General features: G+C 40.2%; 1 protein-coding gene across 9 annotated transcripts in view; it reads left to right on the top strand.

Annotated features, from left to right (window-relative positions):
* HYCC1 (hyccin PI4KA lipid kinase complex subunit 1) overlaps window positions 1-24,264 on the top strand; it is a 109,446-nt gene that overhangs the window by 16,885 nt on the left and 68,297 nt on the right. The window contains exons 1-2 of one of the 9 annotated variants that reach the window (XM_020993416.2): window positions 14,128-14,238; window positions 16,194-16,352. The exons of 7 other annotated variants lie outside the window; for them this stretch is intronic. The gene's annotated coding sequence lies outside the window, so the exon portion shown is untranslated. Of the gene's footprint in view, window positions 1-14,127; window positions 14,239-16,193; window positions 16,353-24,264 lie in introns of those variants that run through there. One more of the 9 variants, XM_020993419.2, reaches the window with a different exon arrangement.

The following is a 24,264-nucleotide window of genomic DNA, read 5'->3' as shown; positions in this document are numbered from 1 at the left end:
GGAAGGGCCTCTAGACTTTCTCCATTAACATATGATGTTGAGTCTAGGTTTTAGATAGGTACTGTCTATTAAGGAAAGGTCCGTTTATTCTCTATGCTTTGTAATTTTTTTGAAAACAGAAAAACCTTTTTTCAGCATCTGTTGATTATATTGATAAAAGAATTTGATTGTTATTGTTATTCATATGTTCATTACGTTTATAGTTTTTCTTATTTTGAAATGATTTTTTATTACCGGCGTAAACGCAACCTGGTTATAGCATAATTATCTTTTTACTATGTTATTGTAACCTCTGTGCTAGTAATTTACTTGATCTTTCTGCTTTAATATGCTTTGCGGATATTGGACTATAGTTTTCTTTCTCCTCTTTGTCTCTCCCTGGATTTAGGTATCAAGACCATATTTGTGTCATATAGTTTAAAAATGCTTCATCTTCAATTACCTCACCCAAAAAAATGTGTCTCATCTTTCCCTATTTTTGCTAACATTGGAGTTAATTGTACTCTAATATTTGGTAGAATTCACTTGTAAACGATCTGGTTCTGGAGCTTTTTTCTTTGCGAATTCATTTATTATTTACTCAATTTCTTTTTATGAAATTGAGTTATTAAATTTTTTTATTTCTTGGTCTTGTAAATCTGATTATCTATTTTATCTAAGTTATCCATTTTGTTGGCATATAATTGAGTAAAGTAATTCCTGATAATTTTCTTCATTCAATCTTTGTGGTGAATTCTTTTCATTTTTTTTCTTAGTGGCAATTTGGTTTTCCTCTCCCTTTTAAAAAATCAGATTGTCTTTATGTTTTAATAGCTGTTTTTCCTCAAAAAAAAAATCAGCTCCATGTATTAATTCAATGATGTTTTTTGCCTTCAATTATGTTAATCTCTTCTTTGATATTCAACACTTCTGTCTTAGTGTTTAGTTGGGCTTTTTTTGACAGTGACAGTTGTCTTCTGTACTAAATTGTTTATTGTCCTTCCAATTCTTTCCTGTAGTGTTCTCATTTAATTTACATGTTCTTTTTACTTCTCATTTTAATTCTTTAAGGAAATCTAATAGACCTGGTAGCCAAATTATACTTTTATTTGAGGTTCTGCCCAAAATCACAGTGGAGTTATTCTTTTACACTATCCTTATGTCCTGAATGTCTCTGAATCCATAAAATTTAATGTCTTCTGTTCATTCCTATTTCTAGCTTTCCTACCTGAATTGGCCCTTTTTTTTTTTTTTTTGGCCAGGGCAAACTGCTTCTGTATACTTGGATGGGACGGCAGTCCCATTTCTGTTGCCCAGGTGTACTGTCTGGGATTTCTACCTCTGGCCCTACTTTCTGCAGGTGAGTGCTGGTAGGTCCCAGGCTCACCCAGATCCTAAAGGTAGAGATCAAGGACTTCTTCTGGACCATTGGAGGTAACTCCTGTCAGTTTACTGTAGACTTTCAGAGCCTTTAGTGTGGGGGGGCTGATTACTGCCCTCTAGCTGGGAACTGCGGAGCTTGGCAGCTTTGGGGGCTTACATCCCCCCCACCTAGGCCCAGATCTCTGGGAGTACTTAACTTCCCTGGAGCTTCCTGGTTGGAACTGGACGGCCTCCAAGGGCTGTGCTTGCCTGGTTCCTGTGACTGGGCCCTCTTGTTAGTACGCAAAAGCTTCTAGGCAGCCCCTGTTGCCCACTTGGGCTAGTTGAAGGTACTTACTGTTGTGTCTTAATCATTATTCAGTCTGGCCCTTTTTCATTCTATCTTTTCTTGAATCTGTGTGGGAAGTGGGCTGTTCTGTTCCTCTTTGCTTTGCCATTTTGACTGGAGGATGCACTGATTCTGTCTTGCCAACTGTAGGAATTGTTTATGAGAATCTAGTTGGGATTTGTTACACATTGGCTGGTATAGGTCCTCATCTGTTTTAATACTGATTAGATGAGAATGATTTATGCCTTGTTCTTGTTTATCTGGAAAACAAATCATTGAAAAGCTTAAATACCCGGAGTTTTTCATTTGTTTGTTTATTTTAGTGAAGAGACGACTGATACACATAGCAGGGGCTTATAAAAAGCTGACCTTTGGGGTTTATTGTTGGGTCAGTACAGATGCAGTGTTATCTCAACACTTGTATCGCTAGGACTGTCATGGAGCCTGTGGGTTAGAGTGGAAAGGCTATTGGACCAGAAATCTGGAGAACAGGGTCTTTCCATAAAGTGTTTCTTTTGTAGTCTCATTATTTTGAAAACTGGCATGTAGGCATGACCTGACTTCTTGGTTTAAATGGCCAGTGGTCACAGGAGTTTTCATTTCCTCCTTGCTATTGCTTTAGATTTCTCTCTCTCTTCTCTCTACTCTTCTCTTTTTCTCTCCTCTCCTTTGTGAGTTGTCTGCCTTCCAACCAGGCTCCCACTCTGACTTAACCCAAAAGGCAAAACCCCAGTGTTTGTATTGTCAGGACTAGTGGAGGAAATGGAAGGAAAGGGAGAGAAAACCCTTGGGATTACTTCTTTTTTCATCCTCATGACTGTGGCTGGCTTTCTCAGCCTCAGCATTGGCTTTGTTAACAGGAACTCCAGCTTCATTAAGTCTCCTTACCTTCAGGTAGACAGACTCTTCTCATCCCATCTCCATGGTGCCACCACCCTGACATGTATGATCAGACCTTTGCTTCAGGAAGATCGACTTGCTTGGAAGCCTTCAGTTGTTTCCCATTGCCAACAGACTAGTGGTTGAAAGCCTGCTCAGCTCCTGTGATGAAGTGCTCAGATAGCCTGAGTCTGAGTTTTATCTGAAATACAGATGACAGCACAGTGTTACAACCTCACTTCTAGATCTCCTGGTTTCCTTTAAGGCTCATTTCAGGTGCCATCTCCAATAGGAAGCTTTTTGTGATGCCCCGTCTACCCCAACCTCATTGGTTAGTGTTCTTTCTTTACTTAAATTATCTTTCTTGTCTCTTGCCGCCTTTCTCCATAGTGCACTTCCCATTTTTCTTGCACAGATTTTTGTTGAATTGACTGAAATGCAGAGGACAGTTCAACTGTGGGTGAAATTGAGCAAGGAGAGGGTAGTTCAGTCCTTACCTTATGGGGTAAGGTCTGTGAGAAGGGTGCTACAGAAGGGAACCTTCAGGATGGTGACTGTTCTATGTACTAGCTAGGGCTGGGGGAAAGGCCATCAGGCAAGGCACCTGAATGAGGAAATACGGTTCCTCCCCCCAGTCCCATTCCATGTTGGTACCTTGGTGCAAAGCCCTGTTTACCTCTCCTAGTTACAGCTTTGAGGTTGGGAGCATAAGGGAAGGGGGAGACGCTGATCTCGTTTTAATTGAGGTAAGGATGTGATGATGGTACTGAGAAATATAGAACCCAGAGCATATTTCCCTGGTGTGAAACATTGCTACACATGGTATCAATCAGGAAGCACTGAAGTGCCTTCTATGTGCCGCAATGCTAAAGGCAAGCCGAAGAGAACAATAAAACAATCTCGGCCCTCAGGGAGCTTGTATTCTGTTGAGGGGACATATATACACACACGTACTTCTATATATACATATAGAAGTGTTTACAAAAGAAGTACAAGGGAATTTGGGGGGTCATCTAGTTAATAAGCAGCAGAAGTGGGATTTCAAGTCCAGTCTCTCCAAACTCAAAGGTACTAAACCAGCACCTTCCCCTTCCTATGTAAGATGGTTCCATTTCCACAGGTTAGTTGTTGTTATTGCACATTTCCTGGACCACACTGCACAAGACTAGGAGGATAGCGAAAGAAAAGTCCAAGTAAAACTTATCTCAGGTACTAGCATAGCCTCCCAAGCATTAGCTGGGAATTTTGGTCAGCAGATAGTGAGCCTTCTATGATCTAAGGGGTTTTTAAGAAGGAGTTTTAAAGCCAGCTGTAAGAGGTCTGCCAGCAGGCACAATGTTATGAATGAGTGGTTCTTCCTGCCCACTCCCTGGCCAAGAAGGAGGAAGGCAAAAGTTGATTTAAAGCCAAGAGCAGATTGTGCGATATAATGAATTAATAAATAGGTAGTAGGATAAGTTCCAGTTAATCTGTACTCTGATAAACAGGAATTGGGCAGCTAGGTGGCACAGTGGATAGAGTGTAGGCCTGAAGTCAAGAAAACTTTTCTTCCTGAGTTCAAATCCAGCCTCAGACACTTACTAGCTATGTGACCCTGTTTGCCTCAGTTTCCTCATCTGTAAAATGAGCTGGAGAAGGAAATGGCAAACCATTCCAGTGTCTCTGTCAAGAAAACCCCAAATAGGGTCACGAAGAGTCAGATACGACTGAAAACTATTGAACAACAACGATTGGGATAATAACTCTATGTGCACTTTGCATTTTACAAAGTGTTTTCCTCACAGCATCATCCCAGTTTTACAGTTGAGGAGACTGAAGATCAGAGAAGTTGTCACCATACTGTTGCTATCTCTGTGGAATTCACAAAGGACCTGAGCCAGGGGCTGTATGAACAGTTTCTTTAAAGATAACACAGAGCCTATGGCCAGCTTGATGGCTGAGTACTAGCTTTCTACAAACTGCTCCAATCTCAAAAGCGAGCAATTATGTGTCACATGTAGAACAATTACAGCTAAATCCACAAGAGAAGAAGACAGAACTCTGCTCTGTAGCATCACTTCCACCAGCACCAGGGTAAGAGCTGTGTGAATTAACACCAGAAAACTTTTATAAATAAAGTTCCCGGCCCCAGCTGATTCGCCCAGGGTACTGCAGTGAATACAAGCAAGCCTGTGCGTTTGTGACTTAGGGTCTGGTTGTGGAGATGCCCCCCAGCAGAGGTTCTGGCCACACCACTTTCCCCAAGCCCTTTGAGAGATTGCTAGATAGTGCTTCTACCCTACCATTTGGTGGAAAGAGGAAAAGTGGGATAAAAAATTTGGGTCAGACAGAAGGTTTGCTGCTCATGGTACTCAGAGCTATAGGTTAGAAGACAACAGAAAACCGAGTCTGAGGCAAAGGGAACTGAAAACCCAGGTGGGACCAGCCCTCTTCCTCTGGTGGTTACTCAGGGCAGAGACCTGTCCTAGCCGATCTCCGTATTCCCCAACACAGCAGCAGCAGCCCAGACTTAGGGGAATTGAAGCTCGAGGGATTGAAGAGTGAGGATTCCCGAAGGCCAAAATGTCAGGGAATGTAAGAGAAAAGTTGTAATACTAGGAATTCAAGAGAGAGAGAGAGTGTCTGAATATAAACACATCCTACAAGCAAATAAACCGGTGGAGACTGTCCTAAGCTGGGTCACAATAGATAGAGTTCTGGGCCTGAAGTAAGGAAAACCGGAATTCAAATCCAGCTTCTAACAATTACTAGCTGTGTGACACTGGCAAGTCAATTAAAATGCTATTTGCCTCAGTTTCCTCAATTGTAAAATGGATATCATAGTAACACCTGCTTCACAGGGTTGTTGTGAAGATCCAATGAGATATTTGTAAAGTACTTAGCACAGTACCTGACACATAGTAGGTGTTTAATAAACGTTTATTTCCTCCCTCCTTCCCTCCCTTTCTTCCTCCTTCCTTCCTCCTTCCTTCCAAATTAGAACTTAAAAAGACCCCAAAGCACATTGAACAACTATTGTGATATAAAGGAAAAAGAACTAATATTATTTGATGAAAGAGAATTCTGTGGACAACCCCATAAATCATGGAGCAATAGGAAGAAACATCAGAAATATTCAAAAGAGAAATAAAAATCTTAAAAGAAGATATTCAGAATAAATTTAGGACAGAAAACAGAGCTTTCAATGTAAAATTATTTTACAAGCTCTTTTAAAATTGCTTTAAATTCTTGAAAATAATGAATGCATTCCTTTCATCATTGTTCTCTAATTTGGACTTTTTACTAAATCAAATCGGCTTTCCCCAGATTAGCTGGAAATGATGTTATCTTTAACAGATCGTTTTCTGTATTTGAGTACACCCTCCTTTGGCACATATCTCCGTCAACAGTTCAGTAAGATATTATCAAATGTTGTTTGGTTTTGTTTTGTTTTTCTGCATTGTTTCTTGTAAATCAGTTTCTTTTCCCCCAGCCATACATTTAGTTCGACCATTGTTAGGCTTGCCTAGATGAGAACCTCCTAACTAGTCTCCCAGTGAGTTACTTGTCCAGCCTCTTACATTGCCGTTTATACTATACATTGCTGTGAGACTGCCGTGATCAGACCTTCATTTTAGGTCAGTTAGTCTGGTTCGAAACCTTCTGTGGTTTCCCATTGCCTGCAAAATGAAATCTGGACGACTCTGCCTGGCATTTGGGATTTCCTGTGTGATAGCCTCAACTTACTTTTCCTGTCTTCCCTCCCACTATTCCTTTGCCTATTCTCTGTGCTTTAGTTAGCCTGGCCTACTACTCATTTCTCCCTAAATATGTTGCGAATGTTTCCATTTCTTTATTTCTGCTTATGCTTTTCCCCTAGACTACTTTCCTTACTCATTATTCTCTACCCCTCCCAACCTCCCTCTGCTCATCCGTAATTGCTTTATTCAGTGTTTCCGCTTTGATAAATCTTACTTTGATTTCTTGGCCCTGCCTTCTGGTCACTTGTCTCTGAAGTTTCTGGCACTGTTTGCATAGCCCTCCTCCTACTTGTCTTCTTGTTGACTGCCATTCCTCCTCAATGCTCTCTTCTCTCTTGGACTTCATATCACTGTATTCTCCTGTTTCTCTTCGCATGTATCTGACTGCTCTTTCTCAGTCTCCTTTATTAGAGCATTATCCATATCTTAGTGTTCCCTAAGGTTGTGTCCTGCTCCCCTTACCCCCATTTCATTCTCTCCTCTCAGTGACTTCATCTGTTTCCATTTCTGTGAATGCGATCTCCAGTTCTATATTCAGCCCTAATTTCGCTTCCTGAATTCCAGTTCTGCAGGTACACTGCCTGCTGTACAGCTTCTCATGGGAGGCCTTGTAAGCATCTCAAACTCATTATTTCAAAAAACGCAAGCCATGATATCTTCACTCCTAAACCTGCTCCTCCTCCAAAGTTCCTCGTTTCTCCTGAAGGAACCACTATCTTTCCAGCCATCTGTAATCTCAGAATGATCCTTGGCTTTTCCCATTCCCTCAATCAAGTACTGAGTTATATAGATTCTTCCTCTAAAACATTTGTTACACAAATTCCCCTCTCTCAAAAAACTGCCCTCTTAGGTCTGGCTCATCCCAGTTTTTGGCTGGACCACTCTAATAGCCTCCTAATTGGTCTCCCTGCTTCTGGTCACACCCTTTTCCAATTTATCTCCCACATACAAAGCTGCCCACATCTTCAATCATGGTACACCCCTGCTTACAATTCTCAATCGTTCCCCATTGCTTCTAGCATAAGGTATAGACTCCTTTAAGGCCCTTTACAAGGTGGATTTCACCTACCAGCATGTTATAGGCGAAGTACTCAGTTTAAAGCCGGAGGATTAGAATTCAAGTCCTGACCCTTGGGCTAGTCACTTAAATGACTGTTAGTCTCAATTCCCTTACATGTAAAATGGGGGGGCATTGTTCTAGATGATCCCCTTCTAACTCTTCATCTCTGATCCTTTGTGCCTGTCTTTTCAGCCTGATTTCATATTTCTCTACTTCATCAACTCTGTGTTCTAGTCGAACTGGATTGCTCATGCATTTCCAAGATTCACAGTGTCTTTCATCTGTGTGCATGAAATGTCTGGGTAGTCTATGTCCACTTTTCCCTGACTGTAGACGGCTGCACATGCTGTCTTTGTTCCTTGCTTAGAATGTACTCCCTCATTACTTTTTTCTGACAATCCCGACCTTTTTTCAGGGTTTAGCTCAGGTGCTGCTTCCTGTATGGAACCTTTCCTAAGTCTCCCTTCTTCTTTCCTCCCCTTCTTGAATGCATTTTAAAAGTACTCATAGATTGGCGGTCATAGTAGTGTTAAGCCATTTGCTAGATTTACTTGTATAATGATCTTCCTTCCCCCATCCCCACTACCATACACTAACTTTCTATTTTTTTTTACAAGATGTGGGTGTGACAGTGTTGTTTGAGCATCTGAGTCCTTTAAGATTCAACTTTTTTGGAAGAAGAATGACTCACCCTTGTGGAAACCTTAATTGGAGTCTAAATCTCCTAATATTTCTTTCTTCCTTTGTCCCAAACTGGTACTGAGAATTGCCACTTGTGATTCCTTGTTGAAGCCTTTTGTATCTGAATAGAGAATAGTTGTGTATGCTAGCATGTTTGTGAAGGAATGAGTAAAAGGTCAATAACCTGTCAAATAACTGACAGGTGGAATTTATAGTCGGGCTTTCCCTCTCATGGTTTTTGGTGTGGGACTGAAGTACCTTTAGCTCAGAAAGAGGAGCTGCCAGCTTCTTTGGACTTAGAGGTTTGGGGGAATGATACAGACAACCACCTGCTGAGAATTGTGCCAGTGTAGCCTATGGGAAATAGAAGCGAGTCAGAGAAAGGGCCAGAGGCAGCAGCTCCATCGGTGTGGGTGGCTTTGAAGCGCTCTTCCCTCTCTTTGCCTTGGCTCCTGGTGGGAGCGGGCTGGCTGTTCCATTGGATCCTTCGCTGCAGCCTGGGTACGAGAAAGCGTTTTCTGCTCATACGCTTGAAGCCCTGGAGGAGACTCTGTTAACAGCATGTTGATATTTCAGAGTAGATAAAGTGAACATTTGTGTGAGGAGTATGTACACGCAGGTCTCTCTGTGTGTTTGTGTGTGCATAAAGGGGCAGGGAGAATACGTGAGAAATAGGCCCTTAATGTACATTTGGTAACTGATTGCTAGTGTATAATCTTAGGAACGCTATGATCCCTGTTAGTATAATGGACGGTGGCCAAGAAAATTCACCCTCTAGTCATGTTGTTTTCCTGGTTGTCTTGCATGTCTGTTCTTGTCATTAAACCAAGTTTAATTATTTACTGTGGAATATCACCCAGATCTGTTCCCATATCAAAGCCTTTCCTCTCACCAAAATGCTTTGCTTCATAAGCTAGATGTCAGTAATTTCAGCCCAATTCATTGAATACCTATAAGAAAACCTCCTGGACTGGCTGAGTCCCTGGTACCTAGTCCTGGTACCCCTTTCAGGGGGAATTTCCTAGCTTCTCTTTTAGACTTCGCTCTGCCCTCATATCTCTCACCCCTGAACCTTCAGATGACCAGTGCCATGTAAGTGCTCCTGACCCCTAAGAATTGGCAGCTTTTGTTTTTGCCCTTCTCAGTTCCTTGCCAGTCATGGTTTTAGCTAAGATGTGTTACAAGGGTACTTTGGTGAAGCCATAACTTCATGGGTTCTTTCTTCACCAATCATTATATTCCCATCTCATGTTCTATATGTAAAAGGAATCCCAATCCATCCTGTCTCCTCCATGTTTTCCCACAAATCCTGGGACGCATTATGTGTTCGATGCTTTCCTCTTATTCTTTTAATATCTTTAGGAGTGTAGGCATTCTAATTGTCCATTTCTCAAATCTCAGTCTTACTATGTGATCTCATGCCATACATATCCTCCTCATTAATGGTCTTTTATTCCTCTTGAGTACACGCTATCATTAGTAGTGACCTCCTGCTGTGAATCTGTTGCCCTTTGGATTATTCCTCATTTTAATGTGTCTGAGGCTAGTAGTGTTCCATGATTTGTAGCCATATTACCGCAGTGGAAGAATATCAGTGTTAGCAAGATGAGCTTTTGTAATTGTGGAAGCATGGGATCATTGAAAGTATTATATAGTTTCCTAAAATTGATCTAGACTTGCCAGTTAACAAGCATGTGCTAGGAACTGTCAAACCGCTGGGAATCCAACACAAGCAGAAAGAAAGACGGCCCATGTCCTCAAGGAGATTACATTCTAATGGGGAGCAAAAATGCGTGAGAGGAAGCTAAAATTTGAGAGGCCAGAGCAGAAGATAAAGGTGCCAGGCTTGAGGCATGGTAAAGAAAGTCCAGAGAGTTAGGAGTGCAGCTAGGAGTGGAGGGAGATTGGGTTGACCTGGGCCTCCTCCTTGAAATAGAGGTTCTGGGCGGAAGTGGCCACTCTGAAGGAGAGGCCGTGGGGCTTCAGAGCACTTCCAGTGTGGAAGGTTAGGCCAGAGGTAGGCTGAGCTTCCAGAGTCAAGAGCTTTCTATGGCATGGGAGAGAAAGTCCTGCGAGAGTCAGGAGTGTAACCCGGGGACGAATAATGTTGCATACCATTATCTGGAATATAATGGGGTTTTCAGCGCCTTTCTTTTTCCAGTTTTGGTCAAAAGACCAATCTGTTTCACATTACTTTGTAATAAAGAAAGAAAACTTTGTAGTATTCTAAGACTTAGTGAAATTGGTGCGCATTATAGTGAATAGAAAACTGAGAACCTTGGAAAGAGGGAAATCTTTTTCTGTTTTTTTTTTTTGGGGGGGTATTATGTGAACACTTTCTACAACACTGCAGACGTCTTTGAACCTATATCTCTGTATTTGCAGAGAGCTCCTCTCCTCTCCTCCTCATCCTCATTTCACATTACTAGGATGCTTTCCCCCATGATGTCTCTTTTACCCCATCTCCTGGCCAAGGCAAACCTCTCTGCATGTACATGTAATCCCATTTCATCCTGTCTCCTTGGGCAGTTTATCTCTTTTATCGTCCCTGCTTTTTCACTAATCTTCAACTGCTCTCTGCCTATTGGCTGCTTCCCTTTGCCAGCAAATATGCCTGTATCTCTGCCATCCTTAAAAATACCCTCATTGGAGCCTTCTATTCTAAGTAGCTATCACCCTATATCTCTCTTCTCTTTTGTAGCTGAATTCCTTGAGATGGCCGTCTATAATCAGCACTCCTACTTGTTTTCCTCTCATTCTCTTAATTCTGTAGTCTGGCTCCCAACTTCATCACTTAACTGAAACTTTTCTCTCTAGAGTCACCATTGATCTCTTAGTTGCCAAATATAATGCCCTTTTCTCAGTCTTCATCCCTGTTGACCTCTCTGCAGTCGCTGACACTGCTGAGTACCCTCTTCTTGATTTCCTCTACTCCCTAGATTTTCACGACACTGCTCACGCTTGCCTCTTCACCTCTCTGACCAGTCCTCAGTGCCCTTTCCTGAATCTTTGTCTAGTTTGTGCCTGCTAAATGTGGGTGTCTTCCAAGGCTCTGTCCTGGGCCCTCTTCTCCCTCTATACTATTTCACTTGGTGATCTCATCAACTGCTATATATTTACTTATCATCTCTATGCATATGATTTTCAGACCTACTTATTTAACACTAGAGGACCTCTCTCCTGATCTCTAGACTTATATTTCCAATTGCCTATTGGACATCTTGAACAGGATGTCCTGTAGGTATTTTAAATGCAGTATGTCCCAAACTGAACTCATTATTTTTCTTTTAAAAATTTTTGTATTTTTTTTAATCAGTAAAAGTCCGTCTTTTCTTCTTCCTTCAATGCTGTCCAAATTAAAAATGAAAGAAAAACAAAATCTCTATTATGAGCAAAACAAATACCCACATTGGCCTCCCCTCCCACCTCCCCTCCATGCCTCATTTTGCACTCTGAGTACTTCACCTCTCTCTCAGGAGGTGGGCAGCATGTTTGGTGATTAGTCCTTTGGAATTATGGTTGGTCATTATGCTTATCAGAATCTCTAATTCTTTCAAAGTTGTTTGTTTCTACCATGTTTTTGTCATTGTGTAAATATTCTGATTCTACTTACTTCACTTTGTATCAGTTCATACGAATCTTCTCATATTTTTCTGAAACTATCCCCTTCATCATTTCTTCTAGCACAGTAGTATTCTATCAATTTATATATCATAATTTTTTAGCTATTCTTCAATTTATGGGGAACCCCTCAGATTCTTATTCTTTATCACTTCAAAAAAGTCTATAAATATTTTTGTACGTTTTTAGAGGTTGTTTTGCTTGGGATTAATCCCTTCCTTAATCTGCCTTTCTTCTAATTCCCCTTTCTGCCTTTTCCCTCCTGTTTTTCTATTGAGTGAAATGTATTTCCGTATCCAGCTGAGCAGCTGTGCATGTATGTACTTTGAGTTAGATAGACTTGGTGGGCTGGTTTGGGAACCTAAACACCATAGCATTATTTCTCTAGAACGCTTGAGTCTGAATTCGAGTCTGAGTTCCAGACAACCAGCTTGGTACACAGAATCTTTTAGAGCTTTGAGAATCCAGCCCAGCGTTTCCATTGGACTTTGCAGAGAGGTGCATGTACACTTGGTCTTGGGAGCTTTTGCTTTTAGAGAAAAGGTAATTTTTTAATTAAAATGACAGTCTAGCCTGAAGCTGGGCACATTCCCATTTATCCTAGTTTGTTGCTGTTGTCCATGCTGTCACTTTGAGTTTCTTGCTGTAAGAGTAGATCAAATTTATGTTTATGTTCCCTGGTAAGATGTCAACAGCTTAGACCTGTTATTGAATTGGGCAGCACCACAAATGAATGATTCACCTCATAAAATATTGATCGTGGAATTTTGGACCATTAGGCAAGGCAGGAAGTCTTGAGGAGTGCTTTATTACAATCTGATATCAGTCTAATAATTTAGTTATTTTAATATGGTTTTAAAATATAAATGAGCATTTATTATCACTATTGTTGTTGATGTTTGAGTGCTAATGACATGGAATGGATTTATCCACAACTCCATGAGTTGGCTGAGTAGTACACAGATGTTAAAAAATACACATACATATACATGCACACTAGAATGGGTCAGGACTAAGGTCTTCCATTAAAAAAATTCCTTTAAAAATAGAAATTGGTATTGGATCGTAGGAAAATATTGAAGGAGCAGTGAAGAAATTTTAGGAGAGAACTCGCTGCTCTGATGGAAAAACTTGTACTAATGATTAGTAAGGCCAGTATTGTCTAGAAGGTTTTGTCTGTTTTTCTGGTTCCTTCTCCCTCGTCTCCTGGCCAGAAGGGTTCACCTAAGGCCTTCTGACTTCCCATGTGTCATTCTTTCCCTCTTTGCCATGCAATCATTAACCAGGTGGATCTCTTCTGCAGTACTGTGTGGATGAGCTTTTCAAAGGAGACCCAAACCAGCTCTAGTTCTCATTGATCAGGGAATATTGGAATTGACTCTCCAGCATTGACGTAGGTACCCCAATTGTTGATATTTTCAGGGGAATTGTAGGAAAGATTTCTGACTTGCTGGGAACAAGTCTCCCCCCCCCCCCCGGTAGGGAGGGGACAGGTAGGAAAGACTTAGAGAAAGGGGAAATCAGAGCAAATTTCTTAGGCTTTCAAATAGTAAAAGAGAGGAAACTGAAGTTGACAAAGAAGTTGAAAGAACAATGAACTTTGTCATGGAGCAGCACGGTTTAAATGCCAGCTCTCCCACTTACTTGTTGAGTGACCTCAGGCAAAGCACTATGTCACTTTTTTTTTTACCTGAAAATTGATGGGGTTGGACTGGATGATATTAAAGCTTCCTTCTAGCTCTAATTCCTATGATCTGGTAAACAATTACGATGCAAACTACTGTATTTAAAGAGCATTTTTTACTGGCAGAAAGCGACTGAAACACTGAGAATTGTCCTTACCGTCTGAGTGGCAGAAAAATGAAAGGTTGCCCCTGTCACTTTCCTTCTGTAAAGCTATCATGTCAGTTAAAATGGCAGTCGAAAGAAAAAAAAGAAAAGCTTTTTCTATGTGGGGCATTTTCCCCTCTTAGTATTATAGTCAATGATAAGCATTTCTAGAAATAACTTGCAGTGTTACTTGTTCTGCAGTTTCAGGAGTTTAACCAAGAAACTTGAGTACTTAAAAAACTGGAGCAGGAATACATGAATATGTTGGTGCTAAACAATTTTAATTGCTTAAAAATATATTATATTCATTTTTTGTGGAAATTTCAAAGCAGATTGGAAAATAGAATTGTTAGCTTCTGGTTGTTAAGTTGTGAATGCTTTAGTAACTTCAGATATTTTATTTTCATCTTTTAAAATGAGCTTAATCTGTCTTCAGTTAAATTCTGGGTGAAGGCAAAAAGGGAACTTTTAAAAAAAGTAGTGTTGGAGGCAGTATGTCTTAGAAGAAATGGCACTAGCCTAGGAGTCAGAAAACCTGCCTGGTTCAAGTTCTGTTGTTAATGACTCATCCGTGCCTTTATCTAAATGGACTTCATTTGTAACTTGTGCAATGCAGGAACTGACCTTGATGAAGTGTGAAGTTCCTTCTAGCTCCAAGATTGTGTGTTTCCATAGCCAAGAGTACCAGCCAGCTGTGTTTCATGTCTTTTGACAAAATGATGGATTTTAAAGAGAAGGTAGGGGAACAGGTGAAAATGAATGTTCTGTTTTATACAAATACCATCATTAAATATTAGACTGGTCGTGGAAAGGTCCACTGTGCCTGTTAGATCTCTCTAAATTAATATCTGAGAACCAGTTCCCTTCAAAGAAAAATGTCTGCTCATCTGAAATAAACCCTTTCCACCATTTTGGAAATCATATCTTGTAGTTCTTAGAGCAGAGTGAATTTAATTTTTTTTCTTAGTTGTTGTTGTTCAGACTTGTGTTTCAAGAGAACTAAGCCAACCAGTGAAATTAGTATAGATTCTTAGCCTAGAGTTTGAAAAAATACTGGACTTGGGTTAAAAATCAGACTACAGGCCACTGACCTAAGCTCTGTTGCCTGATCCTTCCATCACTCTTGAACATGGATGAGGAAGCAAAAGAAGTAGATCACTAATCTCCTAGTGTGAGCAGATTTTTAAGAGCCAACCTCAGACCATATCAACAGACCTAGCAATTGTGATTTTCATTTGGGGAAGTGTGGAGTGGGAGTGCCCTGAATTAGTAAATTCCGTCAGTGGAAAAGGGGAGCCTGGTGATGGGATTCCTTTTAGCAGGTATTCCTTTAAGCAGCTTGCTTAGTGAGGGGGCTCTGGATCATCCCTTGGGAGAGATGGCAAGAGAGGGATTCAAGGGCATGTGTCAATAAGAGGTGAATAAAAGCAGGGCTGTGGAGTGGTGAGGGCTTAGCTGCACTTCGATAACACTATTTTTTGACTTCTTCCAACAACATTTGTGGCTCCAGAAAGAAGAAGGCCATTCAATGATGAAGGCGACTGTTAAAGATGATCAGGGCAGAAATAGTGGGAAAGAGAAGGGGCCAAAGGCTTCAAGACTTCATCCCTTGTTTAACTGTCAAGCTTATAGACTCAAGACTATAAAGGGAAAAAAGTGAGAGGGATGGAAAAGGAGAACAAGGAAGATGGGAGGCCGTAATAATAGCAAAGAGAAGGTTCCCAAACAGTGAGGTAGTGAAGGAAGTAAAAGGCCAGGAGGAGGATGGTGCAGGAGGACCTGGGCCTGAATCTCCCCTCTACCCCCTTCTATCAGTATGACCTCAGGCAAGTCACTTCAATGTGTGCTTCTGTTTCTGTATCTGTAATATGAGAGAAGGAGGTAGGATTTGATGATCTATAAAGTCCTTTCTAGCTCATAACCAGATAAAGGTGGTATTCAGAGAAGAGAATTTCAGTGTTCATGATAGATCTTAGAGGGGCAGCAGTTAGCAGTGATGGTGATTTCTAAGGCATGACCTCCCCTGTGGGTGGCAGAAGTCAAGTGGAAACAGGTCATAGGAATCGAGGAGATTGCTAAACTGTAAGGCCAAGGTGTTCAAAGGGTCGTCCTAATGTATCTGGAAGCTGCCAGATGTAATGGCAGGGTTTTAGAAGAAGTCTGAACTAGTTTACATGGCCATTGAGAAAAGAGAGAGAGTGCCTTGGCAGTTAACAGATGACAGCAACAAGGAGCTAGACAGCATAGTATAATTGGATGAAACTAATTCCACACAAAGAGAGGTGGCTGAAACATGATGGCAGAGGGACTGTTGGAAGGTGGTGATGAGGAGGAAGGAAGTGTGCAGGCTCTTGCTATAATTAGAGGGTCATGAGAGAAGTGGCCAGCATTGGAGATGGTGACAAGGGATGTATAGTCTTTACAGGAAAACCATTCTAAAGTTAAAACAGAAGATGGAAGGTGAGTGAGATGAAGAAGAAGGACTTTTTTAAAAACAATAATGTAGGGATTACAGAGGGCACAATAGAAGAAGTGGCTAAAAGACAATAGAGATTTCGGGGAGGGGGCAGCTAGGTGGTGCAGTGCGTAGACTGCTGGGCCTGGAATCAGGAAGACCCTGAGTTCAAATCTGTCCTCAGACTCTTACTAGCTCTGTGACCCTGGGCAAGTCACTTAACCCTGTTTGTCTCAGTTTCCTCAGCTGTAAAATGAGCTAGAGAAGGAAATGGCAAGCTGCTCCAGTATTTCTGTGAAGAAAACCCAAAAGTGGGGTCATGAAGAGTTGGACATGAGTGAAACGACTGAACAGCAGCAAAGAAGAGAATTACTGCAGAGGAGAGTACAAAGATAGGTAGCATGGGAAAGGGGTTGGGGAAAAAAAGTCTTTTGAAAAGTATGATATTTTATTTCCCCCCCAATTACATGTTAAGGCTGTTTTTTTAACATTTTTTTGAGTTCCAAATTGTATCTCTCGTTCCCCTCTCCCTGAGATGGTAAGCAGTCTGATATAGGTTATACGTGTGGAGTCATGTGAAACATCTCCATATTAGTCATTTTGTTCAAGAAGACTCAACTAAAAAGAATGAAAGAAAGAAAGAATGAAATAGCATGTTCAGTCTGTGTTCAGACAGTATCAGTTCTTTCTCTGGAGGCAGATAGCATGCTTCATCATTAGTCCTCGGCGATTGTCTTGGATGTTTGTATTGCTGAGAGTAGCTAAGCCTTTCACACTTCTTCACTGAACGATGTTGCTGTTACTATGTATAGTGTTCTCCTAGTTCTGTTCATTTCACTATGCATCAGTTCGTGTAAATCTTTCCAGGTTTTTCTGAAAGCATCTGACATGTCATTTCTTATAGCACAATAATATTTCATTACAATCATATATCACAACTTGTTCAGCCATTCCCCAACTGATGGCATCCTCTCAATTTCCAATCCTTAGCTACCACAAGAAGAGCTGCTGTAAATATTTTTGTACAAATAGGTCTTTTTCCCTGGGGAAAAAAAGTCGTAAAGATGGAACAGCTGTTATAGTAAACAGGACATGGTCCAAAATAAGAAAACTTTTTCCTCGTCTCCCTCTTATTTCCCCTTGGAATCTGGTTTTGAACTCTCCTCTTGGACTGAAACTGCTTTCAAACTGCTGTTACCAGGAATTTCTTAGTTGTTAAAAACAGTGTTATTTTCCCAGTCTGGTTATGTTTTTACCTCTTTTTAGTGAACACTGACTGCCCTATCCTCCTGGGTGTTGTCTTGTTCCTGGGTTTTGTGACCCTGCTGATCTGACCACTACTCAATCTACCTTTCTGGTTCATCATCCATGTACCACCCTGTATGAGGTGGTCTACACCAGAGCTCTGTTCAGGGTCCTCCTCATTCTCTCATCAGCTTCCATGAGTTCAGTGATCATTTCTCTGCAGATGACACCCCAGTCTTTATCTTTAGTCCTAATATCTCTTCTGAGCTATAGTCATGTTACCTACTGCCTGCTAGACATCTCTACTTTGGAGTTTAATAGGCATTTTGAACTGTGCTTGAATGAAATGTTCTAATTTTTATTTTAAGACATTTTATTTGTATAATATTTTGAAACAGGTTTATTTTGTTAAAATAATTTTGTGCTGAAGAAAAATATCTATGACATTTATAACTAAACTTTTAAAATTCAGTTTTATTTAGCTAATAAACAATATGAATGTTTTTTGTTAGTGATATCAGCCTTATGCAAAGTGGGGAAAATGTTCCACACTTTTTATTTAACATGTTCAATTGAGAATCAATGTTAGAGTAGAAAAAAAGGCTGCATTTGGAAGCAGAGGAATGGGGGTAGGGGTGGGGAGCTAGGGAAAGATACTTTACCTGTTTTTACCTCTCTTTGCTCATCTAGTAAAATGAGAGGATTGAACTAGATCCCCCTGCTGATCACTGTGGTGATTGGGAGGTCTCTTCAAAAGAGATTACCGAGGTCACTGCAATCTTTAAATCTAAGATCCTTCTCTTCCCAGTGACTTCCAAGTATCTGCCTCAGTTAGCTTTGAGAAATGAAACTACATTTTACTCATTTTCTGATTTTATCACATAACAAATTTTTAAAAATTAAAACACCTTGCTCTGAAATATAGATTTCCTTCTAAAATGAAACCTTTATCTGGAGAAACCATTTTCTATAAGGTTATGTCAAGCAAAAACTATACCTTTTGTTAAAAACAATTCATGAAATTATATGACTCTGATGAATGATTTAAAGCTTCCTTAATATAAAATATAAAATCTCAATTCATTACATTTGGATTTTTATATTACATACAAACAAATATTTTTTCATATCATGAAAACTGAATTTAAGATGGGGAGTGACAGTTTCAAGCTATTACATTTTCACCAAAATAAACAAACATTACTTGTGGTTGACAATTGAAATTCAAATTAGTGTTGTACATAGTTTAACAGTACTAATTTAAAAATCAGTGCTGTAATTATTGCTAGTTTGAAAGGAAACAAACTGGCTTCTTGGTAGCTTCCTTCCCAGCTTCTGGGTAATCAGTGTCATTACCTGTTCCATGTATTTACTTGGAAAGATTAAATTTTAAATGCTATAAAATTTTTTAAATTGAAAAATAGTTCTTTTCAACTTACATTACCAAGACTGAAGTGACAGTCTTACACAATTTGAGATCCTTGTCCTTTGTAAGACATAAGGAGAACAAAGTGGAGGTTTTGATGTGTGTCTGTTTCTTTTTTGACTCTTTCATAGCCAGAACTAGCAGGGACCTCACAGATCTCTCATTCTACAGAGAAGGAAATTGAGGCCCATTTTCTAGCTCAGGCACCATCTTCTGCACACCCTTTTTGGTGGCCCCCAGATGACCTTGGGGTTAACCTCTTTGCACATATTTGATTTTATTTACTTTATTTTTGTGCTTTATATGTTTTTTATACACTCCTCTCCTGGATTAGAATGTAAATTTCTTGTTGGCAGGATCTGTTTCTTGATTTTCTTTTAATCCAGTGTCTGGTACCTAGTAAGTGCTTAATAAATGCTTGTTGATTGATTGAACAGATGTACTGTTAAGTGAAGATGGTTGTGATTTAAAGATGAGCTAAATATAGAAATATTTTCCTGTGCGAATTTAAAAATATAGAAAAAAATAATTAGCTTCACCGAGGTACCTCCTCAGAAACCCAAGAAGCTTTCTAATAGCTGAAAAAACCCTCCCCTAAAAGGACAGAAAAAGGAAATAGAGAGTGAATTTGCACAGTAAGAACCAGGCACCCCTGTTTATATCTTCTTTTTTCCCAGGAAGGAAACATTCACAACAAACTCTATTTCTTAATTTTTTTTTTTATGTGAGACAATGGTCTAAGTTGCTTAGTTTGCTTAATTGATGTATATAAATGCTCCAGAGTTACAAAATCAGTATATACTCTGGTTGTCCATGTATATTAATGGATTAAGAAAACATTTATAGATGAACTTGCAGGCATGTGCTTGGCAGTCATAGAAGTCTCTTGCTGAGTGTTGGTAGATATTACGGAGAGTTTATTAATCCTTGTTTCTATTTTGTATTGGGCACATGCTTTACATTGGCAATTCATGTTGTCCTTGCCCCAGTGATCGTTTTAGTCACTGTTAACTCATCTGGGAGTGTCAACAGGACAGGTTCACTAGGGGGAATGTTTCTGCAACAAACAATAGGGTTGTGGTAGATGAGTATGACAGTTGTCCATGGGAAAGTGCCATGTCACCGGCCACTTTCTGCCTCCCTGCTTTTAAAGAGGCCTTTACAAGTCTGTCATGAAGTTTCCATTTTTTCCCATGATGCATTCATATTTTAGATTCTATTTTTAGTTTCTGTATTTTCTCAACACTTTCTTAAGAAGTTTTCCCTGTTGAGAAGTTTTTAAAAGCTGATTGTTCAAAAGCCTTGAGCATATTGTCATATGTAGCTCTTGTCCCAGACAGCTGTAACACAGTTATTTTGTAGGCTGACAGGTTGGAGCTAGAAGAAGTCTTAGAAATCATCTGGTCCAACCCTCCTTTTACAAAGGGCCTGATCCCAGGTTACAGAGTTAGTAAATAGCAGAGTAAGGATTTTTTAGCTCAAGTCCTTTTGCACCAAACCCAGTGAATTTGCTTTCTATCATGAATCTATGTGTGTCTTGGACAATAATTTTTGTTTTTTAAAAATGTGATTCCAAATGCTGTCTCTTTTAGGCTATTTAAACCTTTAACTAAGGTACTAAAATAGTGATTTTTGATAAATATTTTTTGCCTTGTTTGAGAGAATATTCTGCAGCATGTTTTAGTTCAATATAAGGAAAAAGTTTCTCATAATTAAAGCTGTCCAAAAGTAGGATGGGCACCTTCAGTGAAAGTTGTGTGTTGGCAATGTCTGGAGGGTTTTAAGTGGAGTTTGTAGGACTTCTTGTGAGGGGGGTTGTAGAGGGCATTTCTGCTTCACCTGTATGTTAGATCAAACCTTCTGACTCAATCCCTTCCAACTTGGATTCTTGGCAACGCTGAAGATATCTGAGGATAGCTTTGTGGTGATTTCATTTGTTGAAGGGAGCTTCTATAGCAGGGGTTCAGTGCCTGGCACAAAGTAACCATTTGACAAATGCTTGCTGATTGAATTGAGTTGAGATAGGTAGGTGGAAAGGTGGGTGGAGAAACTGGGGCAGTTTTTGTGGCCTGTCCTACATTGGGGACAAGTGTTAAGTAAGTAGAAGAGAATTTAATATAACTATGATTTGAATAGTAGGCTTAGCCAATTTTCACATTGTTGATTTTCATTTGGAATCCGTCACACTCTCTTAAAAAACCTTTTTTTTAGGTGTTCAATTTTCCTGTAATCTTTCCAAAGGATTACGTAAAAATTTAATTTGATATCATTTTAGAATTGATATTTATATTGCTGGCCAAGAACGGTCATTTGAGTCAAGGAATTTAAGAGATTTACAGTTTTCCCTTTGATTCAATTGTGAAACTATTACAATTCCTTTAACCATTTCGTGACAGTTTTTCAAATGGTAATGCTAACTGCAGCAATTTTTATTGGTTGAAATATTAATAAAAATGCCTATGGTTATTTGGAAATAGTGTGCTATGTTAATGCTTTTATGTTGGACACTTTGATGTAGTTTTCAAAACCAAAATATATCAAAAATGAAAATTCTAACTCTTTTTGGTTTGGCTTAAACTTTATAGTCAATATTTAGAATAATTGAACTGCTAGAGAATGAAACATTTTATTCCTTTTGATATATAGGGTTATATGAGAAGTGCTATTAGAGAGTAATGTAAATATTTTAAAACTCAATTATTCAGTGAGAATGATCACCACCACAGTAATAAAGAGCTATATGAATGTGTGCTGTTAAGGGTTTCAGAAGGGCTTTCCACCATCAGCCCTGTTAGGATAGGATGAAGAGAGGAGAATGTGGAGCCTGCTAAGAGGAGGGCTAGGGCAAGAGCCTGGCTTTTGCCACCATGGCCTCATGCCCCTATGTCTCCTCAATAGGGCAAGTGTCTAGATAGATACTCGTACCTCTCTGAGTCTCAATGTCCTCATCAATAAAGAGGGCTTCAGAATAACTGGAATACCTACCTGATGGGAATAATTTGAAATCAGCAAGATAAGGTATGGAAAGTGCTTCACACAGAAATGTCAGTTTGGGGTGTTATTGTTATGGTTATCCAAGTTAAATGTGAAGATAATGGGAAAAAGGGGAGAGAAGGAACTTAATCACTTTTTTTTAAAGAACTTTTGAGTATGATGTAATAATTCTTAAGAGAACAGCTGTCAGTTTTTAATTAACATTTGTATAGGACTTTATATTTTATAGATCAGTCAGCCAACAAATATTTATTAAATACATAACATGTGCTAGGCACTATGTTGGGGATACAGAGAAATGCAAAAGTCAGTCCCTGCTCTCAAGGAGCTCACAGTGTAGTGGGATATACCACCTTAAGGTTTACAAAGCACTTTACAAATGTTACCTCATTTGATCCTCACAACAACCCTGGGAGGTAGGTGATATTATTATCCCCCTTTTATAGATAAGAAAACTGGAGAGAAAGAGGTTAAGAAACTTGCCAAGGGTCCCACAGCTAGTAAGAATCTGAGGCTGGATTTGAACTCAGGTCCTTCCTGACTCTAGGCCCAGCTCTGTATCCATGGCACCTTGTAGCTGACTCCTTTAGAATGCTTTCAGATTTATTATCTCCTTATCTCATTAGAATATCATATTTGAGGAAATATAGAATTTCATATTTGCTGCAAGATTACATAATTTGCCCAAGGACCCACAATTACTAAATACCAAAGTTGGAACATGAAGTCAGGTCTTAGGACTTTAAGTCCTGGGTCTCTTGCAATCTCAAATTAGAATTCTCTACTAAGATTTCTCCATATTCCGCCATACATAGAGAGATTTGGGAATCATCTGTACAGAGATGATAAGTGACCCTGGCCACTGCTGTGCTCACCAGGGGAGAGAACATGGAGGGAAGAGCAAGGGACCCAGGGCCCACTCTAGATGGTTCAAGAAGCTTACTGATCTAGTGAAAAAAGACTGAGAAGGAGTCATCAGGCATGTAGAAAGAATCAGCATTTATTAAGCACCAACTGTTGGGGACACAAAGACCAAAATGAAAGTGTTTACTTTCAAGGAGCTTCCATTCTGATAGGAAATGGAGATGACGGTCCTGTGGAACGCAAGGGAGAAGACGTGCAGGAGGAGAGGCTAGTGGAGTGTCAAAAGCTGTAAAAGAGATCAGGCTGAAGGAAGGTGGAGAAGAGGAGACCCTTGGTAACTGCCAAGAGCACATGTAGTCATGGCAAAATTTTCAGAAGCCTGACTGCACCAATTAAGAGGTGCCATGGAAGGTGGGGGTAGTAAAGACACACAGAGGAACATTTTTAGAATTTTAGCTGAGAGAAGAGGTATAACATGATGGCATAAGGAGAGGGCAAGCTCCGATGAAGCTTTTTTTTTTGTTTTTTGGTCTTTTTTGTTTTGTTTTTTAAAGAGGGAGATTCCTAACTGCATTAGGAATTCAGATGGCTCTACCTTTGTTCTGTTATAGTGAATCCAAACTGGCTGTGATTCCAATAATAGCAGATAATAGATGAGCAGAATGCTCTAAGATATGGTTTTTAAGTTGAGGAAACAAGGTGTTATAGTAGATAAGACACTGGATTTAGGAAGACTCAAGTTTGAATCATGCCTCAGACACTTAAAAGTTTGTGACTCTGGGGTCAGTCACTTAACCTCTTGAAAACTATTTCCTCCTCTGTGGAAAGGGAAAATAATAGCACCTACATCACAGGATTGTTTGAGGTTCGATATGAGTGAATGAAAAAGCATCTAATTAAGCACTTACTGTTTATAAAGCAGATGCTTTAATCCACTGGAGAAGGAAATGGCCGACCGCTCCAGTATCTTTGCCAAGAAAACAGCCCGGCCGTTATTGGCATGCTATGACTCCTGAAGAGTCAGACACTATCTGAACAAAAAGTTTAGAAGGCACCGTGCTAAGTACTGTGAATACAACTGAAAAGGAAGACAGTCCTTTCTAGAAGCTCACATTCTAATAGGGGAGGCAAGTCAAATGGAAAGGGCCAATGGTCTTGGAGTCCAGTAGCAAAGCAGATGGGCAGGCCTCTTCTTTAGTACCACTTCCATTGATACTGACGTTGAAATCATGTCAGTTTCTGGTGTTGAGCCATTTGGCGGTGTCAAGGATTTGTCAGTAGCTGTATCCATGGGTGGTACCTGCCAAGCTGCGTCTTTAGAGGTTGCTTCCCCAGATGATGGCAGTGGGGGCTGTGGAGGACTGACGCTCTGGGAGGCTCATGAGCTTTCCTGCTCATTTGGTTGACAGCTGATGATGGTGTTGCTGGAAAAGGTGGACCCTTTCTCCACAGTGATGACTGTAGGGATAGGCTGGAAGCAAGGCCCATGGGATGGGGACTACTTGGCCTCTCAGGGCTCTCCGCTGGGCTCTGAGTGGAAGTAGCATTGAATGTTTTCCTTCCTCACTTTTGCGTCCAGGCTCCTGTGCCTTCCATCAAGACTCAGTTCAACTCCTACAGCGAGGAGGCCTGCTCAGGGTCCTCCCTCACACCTCTCACTCACTGCTAGGGCCCTCCTCCATTGTCATACTTGTCTCTCTCGTTAGAACGCGAGTGCCTTCAGGGCAGGGGCCCCATTTCACGATTCTGCCCTTCTTTGTATCCACAGCACCCAGCCTG

Source organism: Phascolarctos cinereus, unplaced genomic scaffold (assembly GCF_003287225.1).
Source record: "Phascolarctos cinereus isolate Bilbo 61053 unplaced genomic scaffold, phaCin_HiC Scaffold_1;HRSCAF=81, whole genome shotgun sequence".
Taxonomy (NCBI): Eukaryota; Metazoa; Chordata; class Mammalia; order Diprotodontia; family Phascolarctidae; genus Phascolarctos; species Phascolarctos cinereus.
This window is presented reverse-complemented; position numbering and strand designations above follow the sequence as displayed.